The following is a 15571-nucleotide window of genomic DNA, read 5'->3' as shown; positions in this document are numbered from 1 at the left end:
CTATAATCCAGATAGGAATTTGCTATGCCAGGGCATATAAATCCCAACAGTATAATCATACTAAACACTCAATACAACACACACAAAAGCCTAGAACATCCCCTACCTCAATTGGAATGAAAATCCCAATTACCACCGAAGTGAAATCGCCCCAAATTTTTGGTCTGCAAGACAGATATTTCAGCTTGTTACCTTCAACTTGGGAAATTCATAAAAAATTCAATTCTAATCCAAATTGAATGAATCCAAAGCCCAATGAAAGCTTAAACACTGTAATTTGATAATATCAATTTAGTGTAACAAAATATTTTCCCAATTAAAACATTTTTAACACACAACTTTGAAACAAATTCTGCCCAAAAAACACATTTTCAGCCTGTAGCTTCCAACTTTGAAAATTCATGAAAAATTCATTTGACATCCCAATTGGGCAAAACTAATTTATTTTGGAAGTAAACATATGAGAGTGTAAAACTGGAAATTTAAGCCATGATCTAATGTCAAAAGGTTAGTGAAATAAATCATCTAAAAATATGTTTTCCAGCTGCAATAAAAACATGGACAGCAGATAGTCTCGGATTTTTAAAAAATTTTAGAAATGCTCTAAAATCATGAAAACATTCTGAGTAGTGTAAAATCCATGGGGAAAGTTCCAGTAAAAATTTCAAGGTAATTGAAGCACCACAACTCCATATAAAAATTTGTTTCCGGACTAGATAAGAAAAGATTTAAATTTCCAGCAACTAGCTTACAACTTCAAAAATTCATAACTAATTCATTTTAAATCCAAATTACATGAAACCAAAACTAATTGGAAGCTAATTGATTATATTTTCATGTTATATATTTAATTTGACAAGATTTATTTCAAGTTAAAACAGTTTAAGGGCAGAATACAAGTCCTTCTCTTCTATGCATGTAAAACACTCAATAATGACATAAAAATACTTCAAAATAATAGATCAATACCTCACTAGAGAATTGAATCCCTAGATACCAAAGCAAAAGTAAGAGTTAGGCTAGATCCTTTAAGGGTTTTGAAGAGGAGGATGAGGGGAACAAAAAGTATTCCAAGCTTTATGGTCTAAAGTAAGTGGAAGGGCCTCAAAGATCAAGGTTAATACCTAAAGCTTCAAGCTTCATCCATGGAGGCTAGGGTTTTGTGGTGAGGAAGAAAGTGATGAAATGTGAAAATGTGTGAGTGGAAGAAATAGAAATCCTCCACTCACTATGTGATCCTACACCTTGGTGAACACACACATCTATGGTCAATTACACAAAACCCTCCTTTAAAACCATAATCCCAAAGTGGCCCAAAGATAGACTAAATTATGAACCTACACTTGTCACCAATCCATGGCTCCTTCCTAGGCTTAATCCCACACCTACACTTGTCAACCATCCAAGCCAACAAGTGCACCAATCCTAGGCTAACAAGTGAGTGAATCCTCACCCTCCAAATGTCATCATCCAATGCATCAAAGTGTTTCCACACAAATGTCAACAAGTGGACCAATGAGAGTGTGACACTTGTCACACTTTTTTAAAATTACAAAAAGGCCCTTTTTGAAAATATCTTCCAAATTTAATTGCAAAATGGTCCCCAAGATGAAAAATAATTACTTTATTTAATTACACTAAAACCCCACAAGTTAAGAAGAATTACACTAAAGTATGCATTAATGCCCCTTTGTGAAGGAAGTAAGTAATCAACATGCTTTTCTAGAAAAGTAAAAATACCACTATCATGAATGCATACAAAATCGGAATCAAATCCGAGCACAAAAGTGAGGTTGTGAAAGGAAAAAGGATAAATGAGAAAAAGAGAAAATGTGAATAGTGTTCGGAAAAATAAAATATGAAAATGACACAATCCCCAAAGGAAGTTGTCAATCCAAGGAAAAGAGTCTCGGAAATCATTCCAAAGCACTCAAGATGACATCAAGTGATGAAAAACCGAACCCAAAAAGGAAAAGTCAACGAAAAAAAAATATCCGTTAAAATCTAAGAAAAATAAAAGGAAGAAAAATGACCGGGTCGTTACAAGAAGCAGGTCTGGGAGAATAATCGCCCGACCCATGGGCGACCATCGCTCGGTGGCGACAAAACAGGTTCAGGGAAGCAGGTTAGGGAGATCCATCGCCCGACCCATGGGCGACCATCGCCTGGGTTATTTTTACAGGTACTTCAGAGAAAAAAAAAAAATTACATGACAAGAACAAGGGCAGTGACGGCTTTGGGTAGCCTTTACTTCTTCTCTCAACCATTTCTCTCTCCTATTCCTCAATCCAACCCACTAAAATCAATTCCACTATGTTTCTCTCCTTCTCTAACCCACTAAAAATCAATTCCTAAACCCAATACAATTTAATCTTCCTCACCACATTTACAAAATCCCATCACTTCCTTCGCTCCAATACTAAATTCCATACACCTAATTCAACACATTCTACCCCACTACCATCATAAAAACACTCAATCTCCCAATCCTATATCTTCTCTACCCTACTGCCATCATCAACCCATACTTAAATTCCATCATTCCATCAACTTACATCATTCCATATACCAAATTCAATCACCAAATACCATTATCCAACTTTAACATCATCTTACAAATACAACCATCCATCAACTAAACTTCACATTCACCACCATTCCTATACACATTCAAAACCTTCCACATTCCAACACCAATTCCATTAAGTGATTACCCTATTGTTTGCAACCAATTTGAAGAAGAAATTAAAGATTCATGGCAAGAAATTGAGGTTGCCCGCCAAGTGTTTGACAAAAGGCCTCAAAGAATTCTTTTTCTTTTTACATGGCTTCCAGAAAGAAGAAAACCACATAAGGCGGTGCTTCAACAACCCGCTCCATTCAATCTTCTACGAGGCGGCCAGCTCTTCGAGATACCATAGATGAGAGGTGGCATGGTCGCCAACTTAATTATGAAGTGGGCTTTGACATTGAATTTCTTAATGCATGCGTTCCAGAAACTCAGTGGCCCATTGCAGATTTACAACACCAACAAGCTAAATGCCTTTTTGAGCTGGCTGGTAAACTCATGTACCCCAGACTAGTTAAGGTGTTTTATCAAAATCTTCATTCCAATCCAGATGAATGGGGAGCACTAGTGTCATCCATTGATGGTACTATAATTGTAATGACCCGGTCATTTTTTTTCCTTTCCTTTTTTCAGATTTTCATGGATATTTTTTTTCCGTTAATCTTTTCCTTTCTGAGTTCGGTTACTCGTCACTTAGTGTTATCTTGAGTGCTCGGGGATGGTTTCCAAGACTCTTTTCCATGGATAGACGACTTCCTTTGAGGACCGAGTCATTTTCACATTTTCACTTTTGTGATACTATTCACAATTCGCCTTTTTCTCGGTTGTCACTTTTTAGCATAACCTCACTTTTCGCATTTGGATTTGATTCCGGTTTTGCATGCATCCATGATATTTAAATTCCATGCTATGTGTATTTTCACTTTTGTGGAAAAGCATGCTAATTGCTTCCTTTTCTTGTAAAGGGCATAGATGCAAGACCTTTTTGTAATTTTTCTAACTTTTGGGGTTTTTGTGTAATTACTGTAAAGTAATTATTTTTCATCTTAGGGACCATTTTGCAATTTAATTTTGAAGATAATTTCAAAAAGGACCTTTTTGCAATTTTTGAAAAATGTGACAAGTGTCACACTCTCATTGGTCCACTTGTTGACATGTGTGTGGAAACACTTTGAGGCCTTGGATGAGGACATGTGGATGGTGGAGATTTAACCACTTGTTGGCCTAGGATTGGTGCACTTGTTGGCTTGGAAGGTTGACAAGTGTAGGCTTGAGATTTAGCCTAGGATGGAGCCTTAGATTTGTGACAAGTGTAGGCTCACAATTTGATCTTACATTAGTGTATTTGTGAGAGGTAGTGTAAGAACACATAGTGAGTGGAGGATCTCTATCCCCTCCACTCACATTTCATCTTCATCATTTTTCATTTCCTCCCTCTCTTGTAAAGAAAACCCTAGCCTCCATGGATGGAGCCTAAAGCCTTAAGCTCTGACCTTGATTTTTGAGAGCCTTCCATTGATTTCCAAGCTTGAACTTGGGAATACATTTTGTTCCCCTCATGTTCCTCTTTATAACCCTAGAAGGGTTTGCCATTTTGTGTTGATTTTGCCTTGGATTCTAGAGAGACACTTCTCTAGTGAGGTAGGGGATGTTATAGGGTTATATTTTTGTTTCTTGCATGCTATAGATGCTTTTATAAGTTGTATGTATGTCTTTTGCTAATTTGATAAATTAGTGATTTATCATATCTTGCATATAAATCATTTTAGACTTGGTAAATGGCATGGCCATGAGTTGATCTTTGACATATGTTAATTTGAGATGATTTAGATGAGTTTTCAAATCTAGAGATTAAATGGATTTAATTTGATTTAAATTCTAGTAAATTGTGTTTTGCTTGTATCCCATTTTAGATTTGAAATATGGTATGACCATTATTTGGTGCTTGTTATATATTAATTTGGGATCATTTAAATAATTTTTGAAATCTAGAGATTTAATTAAAATTGAATTAATTAAATTCTAAATGAAGGTATCTTGCTCATTTTGTACTTTTGACTTGATATATGTAATGAGCATGCTATGTTGTTTAACATAGATTAAATTGAGGTTATTTGGAATAGATTTGAAATCTAGAGAATTTAATTATTTTGTTTAATTAAATTCTATCTAATGGCTCCATGGATCTATTGGTATTTTAGAAGTTGTTTCTATATTCAAATCATGAATTTGAACTTGTTATGTATTCACTTTGTTGTGTTTTGAGCATTGGACAACATTGTTGTTATATTTATATTCATGAGAACATGTTTTCTTTATAGAATATATTGATGCCATGTGTAGTGAATTGCACACTTTGTAATTGACATTATGTATGTCATTTTAGAATTGAAACTCTAAGGCATGGATTGTGTGGTTTCAACCTACTTGTGCATGGAAGGTGTTTTCATGCATTATATAAGTTATGTATAAGTTGTGAACTTATTTGGTTTAATTTTGGAATCTTGGAACATTGTTGAGTTGAGATGGCTAGGGTTTGGCTCTAGTATGGGGACGTGAGTCCTCTAAGTCATTGAGATAGTGCGCACTTAGGGTGGTCTTCCCTACGGGTTAGTGCCCAGAATAACTATTGAGGTCTCGGCCGAATTCCGAGCTTAGATGTCCAAGACTTCTACTATTTGTTTTTTGCATTCAATTCCAAGTTAACAATCATGTTTATATTGTAACTTGTGGTTTTAGTTATTGGCGATTTTGATGTTGTTAAGTATATCCATGTTTATGATTTTAATGAATCATTCTGATGTTGTTAAGTACATCTATGTTTTATAATTTTTGTGAATCATTTTGATGTTGTTCAGTACATCCATACTAAATTGCTATATTTAGTTCATTACACACTTTTAGATTTCTAGTTGATAACCTAGAGAACCTATGTCTTGATGTGTGGTATTAGATATTCTAATTATGCTAAATTGTTATATTTAGTTGATGTTGCATTTTAGACTTCAAGTTGATTACCTTGAAAATCTATATGTTGTTGCTTTGTGTAAGCATGCTCCTATGTTGTTGCCTTGTGTAAGCATGACCTTGTGTTGCTAAAATTGCATGAATGAGGTGATTGATGCTTGAAATGATCTTAGGTAGCTAGGATGCTCCTTGAGTCTCACCTTTGACATAGACATTAGGTGGAATGAACCACAATAATTAAATCATGCAAACTTGTAAAACGTAGGTCGATACATGCTCATTTCCTACGAGTAGCTTTATGTTACTCACCCCTACAATACTGGGGCATATTTCAGGTACAAGAATTAAAGTTGAGACTCCCATTATGCTTGGATGACTTATGGACTTAAAGACTTCCATTTTTGTGAAGGTTGGCTCGGAATGTCAATTGTAGTCTTATCTGTCAAATGTATATATTTGATTCCATATATATAGTGTGTACACGAGTACACTCTTTTCAATGTATTTGACATGTATGAGATGAGGCCGGAGGTCAATGGCATGTATTTGTATTCTATATAGTTTTGACTTCATGAAATATTATGAAAATATTGAAAAATGTTAAGTTATTGTCTCACTATGTTTGCATCGGGTGTGGGAATTCCATTTTGATCCTTTCGTAGGATCTCATTAATCATGCATGAAGTGTGGCCAAGGGCCAAATGGTAATTTCCAATCATTTGCTAATTTTGGTTTTCAAAATATCCATTTCAAATTCATTTTTGCCTTTTTAGCCGTTGGGGGGTCGGATTTTGACTCGACCATTTTCGGGAGCTGCGGACCATTCCCGCATGCTCAGAATCACTTATTACATTTGCTTGCATATTCGTTTCAGCCTAGAAGTGCATTTGGGGTCAAATGTATGTTTGGTGCAAATTCACATTTTTGCCGTTTTGAGCCTAAACTAAGCATAAGGGCATTTTGGGGTTTTCACTTGAAAAAATAAAGTTTTATTTTGGCATGGTTGGCTAGAAAACACGATTTTGAGGGGAGTTTCTTCTTTGTATTTTTCTCAAAAAGGCTCAGAAAGTCCTCAAAATTGTATTTCAAGTTGGCATTTTCAGGTGCAGCTACAGTAGTTCGAGCACTCTAAAGGGGGGGTTCGAGTGCTCTAACTTTGGACAGAATTCTTGGGGCAATTTTCAAGCACTCGAAGTCCTTGTTCGAGCACTCAAAGTACTGTTCACGGGTGTGTGTGTGTCTTGGTTCAGCACTGCACCTCCGACTTCAAATCATCATATCTTCTTCGTTTTAACTCCGAATTGGTCCGTTCTTGAGTCTAAATTGATCACGTCGAAATAAGCTTTCCAATGGAACTAATTTGAGCTTCAAATTCTTCTTGTGGCTGATGTTATTCAAGTTTTAGTAAGTTAGTGTCTGTTTTTAGTTCGAACCGTGATAGGGTTTCCCTTTATTCGACTTCAGAACTTGATATCTTTTGCCGTCCAGACTCCGAATCAAGTGATTCTTGAGTCTTTCTTTATTAATTTTTCATTGTCTTTCCAATGGTGTGCACAGTGGCACCCATTTTAGTGTGGAATGACCATTTTGCCCCTAGATTCATTCTTATCCGTTTTTAAAACGTTGCTTCCGTATTTTCTTCCTTTGGGTTTTGTGACCTCATTGAGGGTCACATTGGTGTCATAGAGGAGTGTTGTATCTCCAAAGACCATTGTTCTATCTTTTGCTTCCGTATTTTGGATCCGTTTTGGGTCATCACAAGACACACTGGGTTGAAAAATCCAGGGTCGTCACAGGTGGTATCAGAGCTCCTAGGTTTGAATACCTTAGACGACGGGTTTTGGGTGCATATCATTCTTATGTTGCCATGCTCTATGTGTTTATATGTTTCTTGATAACATGTTTTGGTTGATAACATGTTTATGTGCTCATGTGCTTATGTGGTATATGTAGTATGCCGTTTGTTTAAGCATGATTTTATTCTAATGTAAAGAGCATGACATATGATGTGTGCTCGATTAGAATTGTATATGCATTATTGTGTTCCATATTTGGCAGGACTTGGGATTAGTCATTTGACGTTTGAGTTGAGATTGAGTCGTCTGGTGAGTTTTCACTTAGTACGATGGTTAGTGAAATTGGTTTCATTTTGGTATTCTTCCTTGAGGTTGTTGGTGATTGTCCACATGGTTTTATGGTAGTATAGGTTGTTGTCGACCTAGCATTGGTTTTGAGGTAGGTGGTGAGACACCTTTTGTTTAGGCTCTCGTGAGGTGAGTCCTTTGGCGTTGCCATAGTGCAGGATATGTTGGTTTTGGGCCATGGTGAGGTTATGGACCTCTTAGGATCCTTGGTTGTTCGGGATGATTCTTCTGAAATTACAATTTTCATGGGCGGGTATGTTTGTGGGCGTGTGCATGGCACTGTCATGCTACCATACTGGCTAGCTACGAGCGCAGTTCGGATGGAATCAGTGTCAGTTTTTGTTCTGATAAGCGTAGTCCTTTTGGTTGGCGATGATATGAGTTTTGTTTTGAGCGTCTGGTGTTGAGACGGTGATTGATGGTCGTTTTGAGGACGATTTTGGAGATTGATTCGGTTGTCTGATTGTATGGCTAAAGTAGCCATTTTGTTTGACTTATCTTTGTGTGATGATGCTTTTAGGATCAAGTCGATTGATTGATATTTTGGGTTGGTGAGAGCATTGCATTGTTAGTGTCACTTGTAGTGTCACCCTTAGATTCGGAGTTAGATTATTGGAGTCTTACCATTATGGTAAAGACTCACGTTTGTTTTGAGACAGGTTGTTGTCGCATTGGTTTTTGGAGACAGTTAGGTTTAGGACTATTCTTTCCTTTTTCTTAGACACTTTAGGACACGATGTCTATGGGGTTCATTGTTGCATCATCTTATTTTTCTACAGTTTCATTTACTACCATGTTAGTAGTATGAATTGTGATGTTGTGATGCATAAGTAGGTGGAAGTGCATCCACATTAGTCTTCTTGTTGTGTGGCATTAGCATACCTTCTTTATATGCTTAGAGATGCCATTTTGTTATTGTGCTTTAGTGACATGTTTTTGTGTTTACGTGGAGACGTGTTGCATGTAACTTTGATTTTTATCTATGTGAGTAGATTTATTTCTTGGTAGTTGCAATTCCTTGTCATATGCATAACTTCCAGGATTGGTTTTCCCCATTCATTTCCCTCGGTCGCACGTAGTGTGTATGCGGGTTTCCATAAGGGTTTTGTGTTGGTTCGTGTTAGGGACTTCATAAGGAGTGAGTTTCTTCCCTTCGTTGCAGTGTGCACAGCTTTGGGGTTGGTTGGTCCGTGAGGATCACTATCGTTGTCTTGAGTCCTTGGTGAGGATTTGATGGATTTTGGTCGACTTACTTCAATGTAGGGGGTGAAGTCTTTGACCTTGCTGTCTTTCATTTCAGAGATGGAGTCATGGTGTTGTCCTCTTTAGGACTGGTGGTTCCCTTTCTTTTATATCTTCCCTTGGGGAGTTTTTGTCGTGGTTGTTGATGGGTTGTGGTGCTCAGAGTGAGTGGATTGGTGTGAGATCATTTTTTGGGGACTTGTGTCCATATCATTACGGATTTATTTGATTCGTGAGGTAAGCTCGATGCTCTTTTAAGGATGCCTTTTGGAGACTTGTTTCAGTTTTGGAGACCTTGATGTGGTTGACTCTTAGGAAGAGTTTTGAAGGATTGTTGTTGGATACGGTTTGTTTATGGAGTTTTCTCGTCCTAGCATGACTAGGCGTGGTTTTGAGGAATTGTTATTCTAGTGATTATTTATGGATTGAAATTGAGGAATTTTGATTTAGCTTGGTGTTGCCAAGCACGGTTTTGAAAGATTCATTTTGTGACCTTGGTTGTTGGCATTCTGATATATGTGCCACTTGGTGGACTTGTGATTCGAGGATTTAGTTATCCATGATAGGGGTATAGATCCGATGTTTGATTACGGTGTGATCTTGTAATTGATCTGTTTCAGGGAGATATGAAGGACTTTCGATGAAATGCCTTATAATGAGGTTCATTTTGATTTCTGGAGGTTTCAATTTGCTTTTCAGACTTTGAATTCTTAATTGATGTTGTTGATAGTAGTGTTTTGAGACATTGGAGTTGTTAGCTTTGTTGTATTGAAGATTTAAGGCCTTAAGCGTAGCGGTACCTATGGCATTGTTGTCAGAGTTTCGAGATTGGCCAAGATGGTCCGGCCGGACATCTTTGGACCATATCTCAACTCTCACAAAATGTTGGTCTCTGTAGTGCTTTTAGTAATGATCATTTTTTACATTGATGTCATTTGTATCGAGAGGTTTCATGGGTAGACATAGTGGGGGGCAGGTTATGAATTAGTGCCATATACTATTATGCTACCGTACAAAGTTGTGTGTTGTGGGCGAGTGCTAGTTGCCGTCGATGCTACCTTACTGACGAGTGAGCGTGGGCAGGCACTAGACACTATCATTGCTACCACACATTTGAGTACGTCGTGGGCAGGTTCTAGTCGCTATTCATACTGCCATGTCGTCTTTGTTCAGTACCCTGATTTGATACGTGGTTATTTTGGAGTCCTTTTTATTGCATGTGTTTTGGATCTATTTGATGGTTTGTCAGGAGGGATGCTTTCAGTTGTTGTTTTTCGTTCCTTTGTTTGACCTTGGGTTCTGTGTGTGACCTTTAACTTGTTGTATGGCCATGTAATCACTTTTTCTTTGAGCGGTTGTCTTGTCATGAGCACGTGGGTGCAAATGACACTGGGTTGTAGGGTTCCTTTCAGCTTTAGGGTCACTGGTGTAGCGTGTTGTGTGGGATACTCAGAGATGTACTCTGTAGTTTTCCTGGTTTTGCCTTTTGTTGGTTGGGGATGGATTTCGGGGACGAAATCCCTTTAAAGTGGGAAGGTTGTAATGACCCGGTCATTTTCTTTCCTTTCCTTTTCTCAGATTTTCACGGATATTTTTTTTCCGTTGATCTTTTCCTTTCTGAGTTTGGTTTCTCGTCACTTAGTGTCATCTTGAGTGCTCGAGGATGGTTTTCGAGACTCTTTTCCGTGGATTGACGACTTCCTTTGAAGACCGAGTCATTTTCACATTTTCACTTTTGTGACACTATTCACATTTCGTCTTTTTCTCGGTTGTCACTTTTTAGCATAACCTCACTTTTCATATTCGGATTTGATTTCGATTTTACATGCATCCACGATATTTAAATTCCATGCTATGTGTATTTTCACTTTTGTGGAAAAGCATGCTAAGTGCTTCCTTTTCTTGTAAAGGGCATAGATGCAAGACCATTTTGTAATTTTCCTAACTTTTTGGGGTTTTGTGTAATTACTGTAAAGTAATTATTTTTCGTCTTAGGGACCATTTTGCAATTTAATTTGGAAGATATTTTCAAAAATGACCTTTTTGCAATTTTTGAAAAGTGTGACAAGTGTCACACTCTCATTGGTCCACTTGTTGACATGTGTGTGGAAACACTTTGAGGCCTTGGATGAGGACATGTGGATGGTGGAGATTTAACCACTTGTTGGCCTAGGATTGGTGCACTTGTTGGCTTGGATGGTTGACAAGTGTAGGCTTGAGATTTAGCCTAGGATGGAGCCTTGGATTTGTGACAAGTGTAGGCTCACAATTTGATCTTGCATTAGTGTGTCTGTGAGAGGTAGTGTAAGAGCACATAGTGAGTGGAGGATCTCTATCCCCTCCACTCATATTTCATCTTCATCATTTTTCATTTCCTCCCTCTCTTGTAAAGAAAACCCTAGCCTCCATGATTGGAGCCTAAAGCCTTAAGCTCTGACCTTGATTTTTGAGAGCCTTCCATTGATTTTCAAGCGTGAACTTGGGAATACATTTTGTTCCCCTCATTGATAAGCGCCGAATATTGCATATTCAAGCGCCCTTAGCTGCATTAGTTAAATCCATTATTTGATTATTCTTTATAAATTATCTTTATTTGCACGTTTTTATATATTTTCAGGTTCATTGGCCAAAAAGGAGCAAAAATGGTGTTTTATTCAATCTTTGAATAGCAATGTGCTCAAGGCTAAGTTCTGGCAACAGTGGAATCTGACTTTACTTGCAATTTTTGACCAATCAAACTTGAGAACTGGACTTCCATTAAAACATGACATATTTAGAGCTTCGAATTAACTTTCCAAATCTTCAAACAGTTCATCATTTGGAGTTCGGAGCAGAAAGTTATGGCTATTCTACCAAAGTAGTGCAAAGCAGGTCAAGAGGAAGGAGGTCACTGGTCTAACTTCGAGCGCTCGAAGTGCTTAGTTCGAGCGCTCGAACTATGGGTAGATTCCTCTTCGGGAACCATCACTACATCCCACTTGCACCTTGTTTCCCTCATCTCTGATTTCCATCTTTATGGGTTGGTTGGAGATGTCTTTTGGTGGTTTTTTTTGTGCCTTGTTTGGTGGAGAGGAATGTCTACAAAGGAGGGGAACCACATAAACAAGAGGATATCTCATCTTAGCAAGATTTGTGGAGAGAGAAAGAGGAGGAAAAAGATAGAGTTCTTGAAGCCAATGAAAGGGAGCTCAAAAATGGAGGTTGCAACCAAGCTTCTTCCTTCTTCTAAAGCTTCCATGGGTAACTAAACCTCCATCTAGGGAGGTGATGAGGCCCCTCCCTTGTAAGCATGTTCTAATTTAGGCTATATTTTGGGGATTACAATGTATATTCTTTGGTCTTTTCATGGTCTAGAGCATTTTGCCTTTTGTAATGGATCTTCATGTATTTAAATGATTAATGTTGAGTCAATTATCTATCTTTGATGGTTTATTCTTTTAATCATGTTGCTTGCACTCTCATGGTGACAATGGTAGTGAGATCATGGAATTGTTTTAATGGCATGGAGTTGGAGGACTTTGATAGATCATTGCTTAGGTGAAACCTTTGATGATTTATGCTTATTTCTTACCTTTATGTGCTTCATCATTTTATCTAGGGCTTGATAGTTTTTCATTCAAGTAAATGTGGTTAAGCTACACCTTAGTTAGGTAGTCTAAACATGTTAACCTTTGATGGATTATGCTTGCTTCAGATTTAATGAATTTCTTGAGGATATTTTAGCAACCAAGTGTGCTATGTATCATGACCATATATATATATATTGTTTTCCCCCAATTTAGCTCTAATCTAGCATGTGTATAGGGATAGAGGCGGATTCACTTCCCTAGTCCTCTTTACTTGTATTTCATCTCCCTTCAACTCTTGCAAACTTTTACTTTATGCACTTTAATTTCATAGCTTAAGTGACAACCAACAAATCCTCTATGAACACCTCTATCATTCTAAAAAGACTCTAGACACTCAGGTTGCCATAGATTAGCGCAGTCCCAGTGGTTCGACTTACCCGACCAATAGCCCTATTTTCCAATGATTCGTGCTTTTGCGAAGGTTGATTTATAATTGTAATCGACTCAACCGATCAATTTTTGGCGCCGTTGCCGAGGACTGCAAACGGTTTAGCAACTGAAGTTCTAGGGTTAGCTTTGGTTTGATTGTTAATATTATGATTTGTGAATATTTCTTGTGTGGTTTTGACAATTCTGTTGTTGTAAGTTGTGTGAGATTCTAGGAACTCGGGGCTCACTGAGGAAACGCTAGCAAATTTGTAAGTCTAGGGGACTCCAGGTAAGTTTCTTGACCTTCTAGTTTCGAATTTGTAATATATTGTGCATGTGTTAACCTTAGTGATAATTTAGTTTTACAGCCCTGGTTGAGGCTATTATCTTGTTTAAATTTCGTGTACAAGCATCGGTCCTTGTCGTGGCCATTTAAATTCTGTCTTGATAATTGAGGAGAATGGGAACATCGTATGTGGAGTTAGGAATGATGAATAGTAGCATTGATAGCATTATATATTGTTGATGTTTGGCCGTAGATCGCTCTCCCTACCAACTCTTGACTCGCCAGTTGACATAAATTCACTTGAAAGAATGCTTAGACGAAACCTTAGGGAATCTTCTTGCGTAAGAGAGCTTGAAACTGAATTTAACACAATGGTTGAAAATGTAGGAGATGTTAGAAATGAGGGAATTAGGGCCGAAATTCCAAATGAAGAGCCAACGACTCTCAGGGACCATTTCATCCCTACTACATATGCTTCACCTTCATGCATAGTGATGCCAAACATTGATGCGGCTCAATATGAGATCAAATCAAGTACCATTCAAATGCTTCCATCTTTCCATGGCCTTGATAATGAAGATCCGTATAAGCATCTTGATGAATTCCTTGAAATCAGTTCGACCATCTGGTTAAGAGGTTTTCCTGAGAATGCACTCCATCTGCATCCTTTCCCATTTTCTTTAAAAGATAGGGCAAAGTATTGGTTAAACTCACTCACTCCAAATTCCATCACTTCTTGGGCTCAATTACAGCAAGAATTCCTTAAGAAGTATTATCCGGTGAGTAAAACCAACCAAATGAGGCGTTCCATTCTTAGCTTTTCTCAAACGGATGGAGAACAACTCTACGAGACTTGGGAAAGGCTACAAGACCTTCTTAGAAAATGTCCGCATCATTTGATTCCAAAATGGCAATTAGTGCAAGCTTTCTATGCTGGCTTAACTGAACCCCATAGATTCATGGTTGACTCTTCTTGTGGCGGGATGTTCATGTCCAAGAATGCAGATGAGGCTTGGACCCTACTAGAGAATTTAAGCGAAAATTCACTTCAACATAATTCTCATAGGGCTCTGACCTCAACCAATGCAAAGAACACCAACCCGTGTCAACTAAAATCAATAAGAGAGGAATCATCCCAAGTGGATGCCATAGCTCATAAATTCTATCAATTGATGGCACCACATCTCTCTCCTTCATTATCTCAAAATTCGGCAAGTTTGGTATACTCATCATGTACTAGTCCATTCCATCTCACGGAAGATTGCCCCACACCGGAGCAATATTCCAATCCAAATGAAGAGCAAGCTAATGCCATGTTCTCAAGATCCGGGAATAATCCCTATTCCAATACCTACAATCCGGGATGGCGAGATCACCCTAATTTTTCGTGGCGACAACAAGCCCCACAAAATTCCCAATTCCAAAATCAAGGGCATCAAAATCAGCCCCCTCCTCAATTTCAAAATAGGCAATTTCCAGCCTCCTCAAGCTACCGTCCTCCGTATAATCCAAATGTCTCTAATCAACCTCCGGTCTACCCAACTGATGAAATTGTGGCTGCAAACAAGCAAATGATGGAGTCATTAAACAAGCAAATCATGGACTCCAACAAGCAACTCTTGACATCTTTGCAGCCTACTCTTCAAATGGTTCACTCTCATACTCAATCTATAGCTAAGCTCAAAAATCAAGTGGGCCAAATAGCTAACTCTGTGAACCAATTGCTTCAAATGGACAAGGGTAAGCTTCTCGCTCAACCATTTGAAAATCCTAGAGGGATGCATGCGATTGATGAAACCCCTCTATCGAGTGTGCCGAGTCATGAACATGTTCAAGCAATTACCACCCTTAGGAGTGGTAGAGTGGTTGACAACAAGGTTAATGGAGACAAAAATGGAAAAGAACCTCCTTTGAGAAATCCAAATTCAAGCTCTTCCAATCAAATTCCAAGCTCTTCTCGTCCAAATACCATTCACGGAAATCCCACACATGTTAACCCAAATATGGAAACTACTTATGAGCCAAAAGCTCCGTTTCCGCAACGTCTTCAAGAGTCAACACACATTGGGAACAAGAATTGTAAAATTCAAGACATATGGGAAGTTTTCAAGCAAGTGAAGATCAACTTACCCCTTTTGGATGCTATCAAGCAAATCCCTCCCTATGCGAAATTTCGCAAAGACTTGTGCACTCAAAAGCGCACTTCTAAAAGTCATTTGCCAAAGAAAGTGAGGTTAACTGAAAATGTTAGTGCTATCATTCAGCACAGCACTCCTCCAAAGTATAAGGATCCGGGTGCCCCCACAATCTCTTGTGTCATTGGTAACAACAAAATCGAGAGGGCCCTCCTTGACTTAGGAGCTAG

Source organism: Cornus florida, unplaced genomic scaffold, assembly GCF_030987335.1.
Source record: "Cornus florida cultivar Cherokee Brave unplaced genomic scaffold, ASM3098733v1 CherokeeBrave_3.0.0_Hap2_Chr06, whole genome shotgun sequence".
Taxonomy (NCBI): Eukaryota; Viridiplantae; Streptophyta; class Magnoliopsida; order Cornales; family Cornaceae; genus Cornus; species Cornus florida.
The sequence above is the reverse complement of the archived record's forward strand: the minus strand, read 5'-3'. Positions refer to the sequence as shown.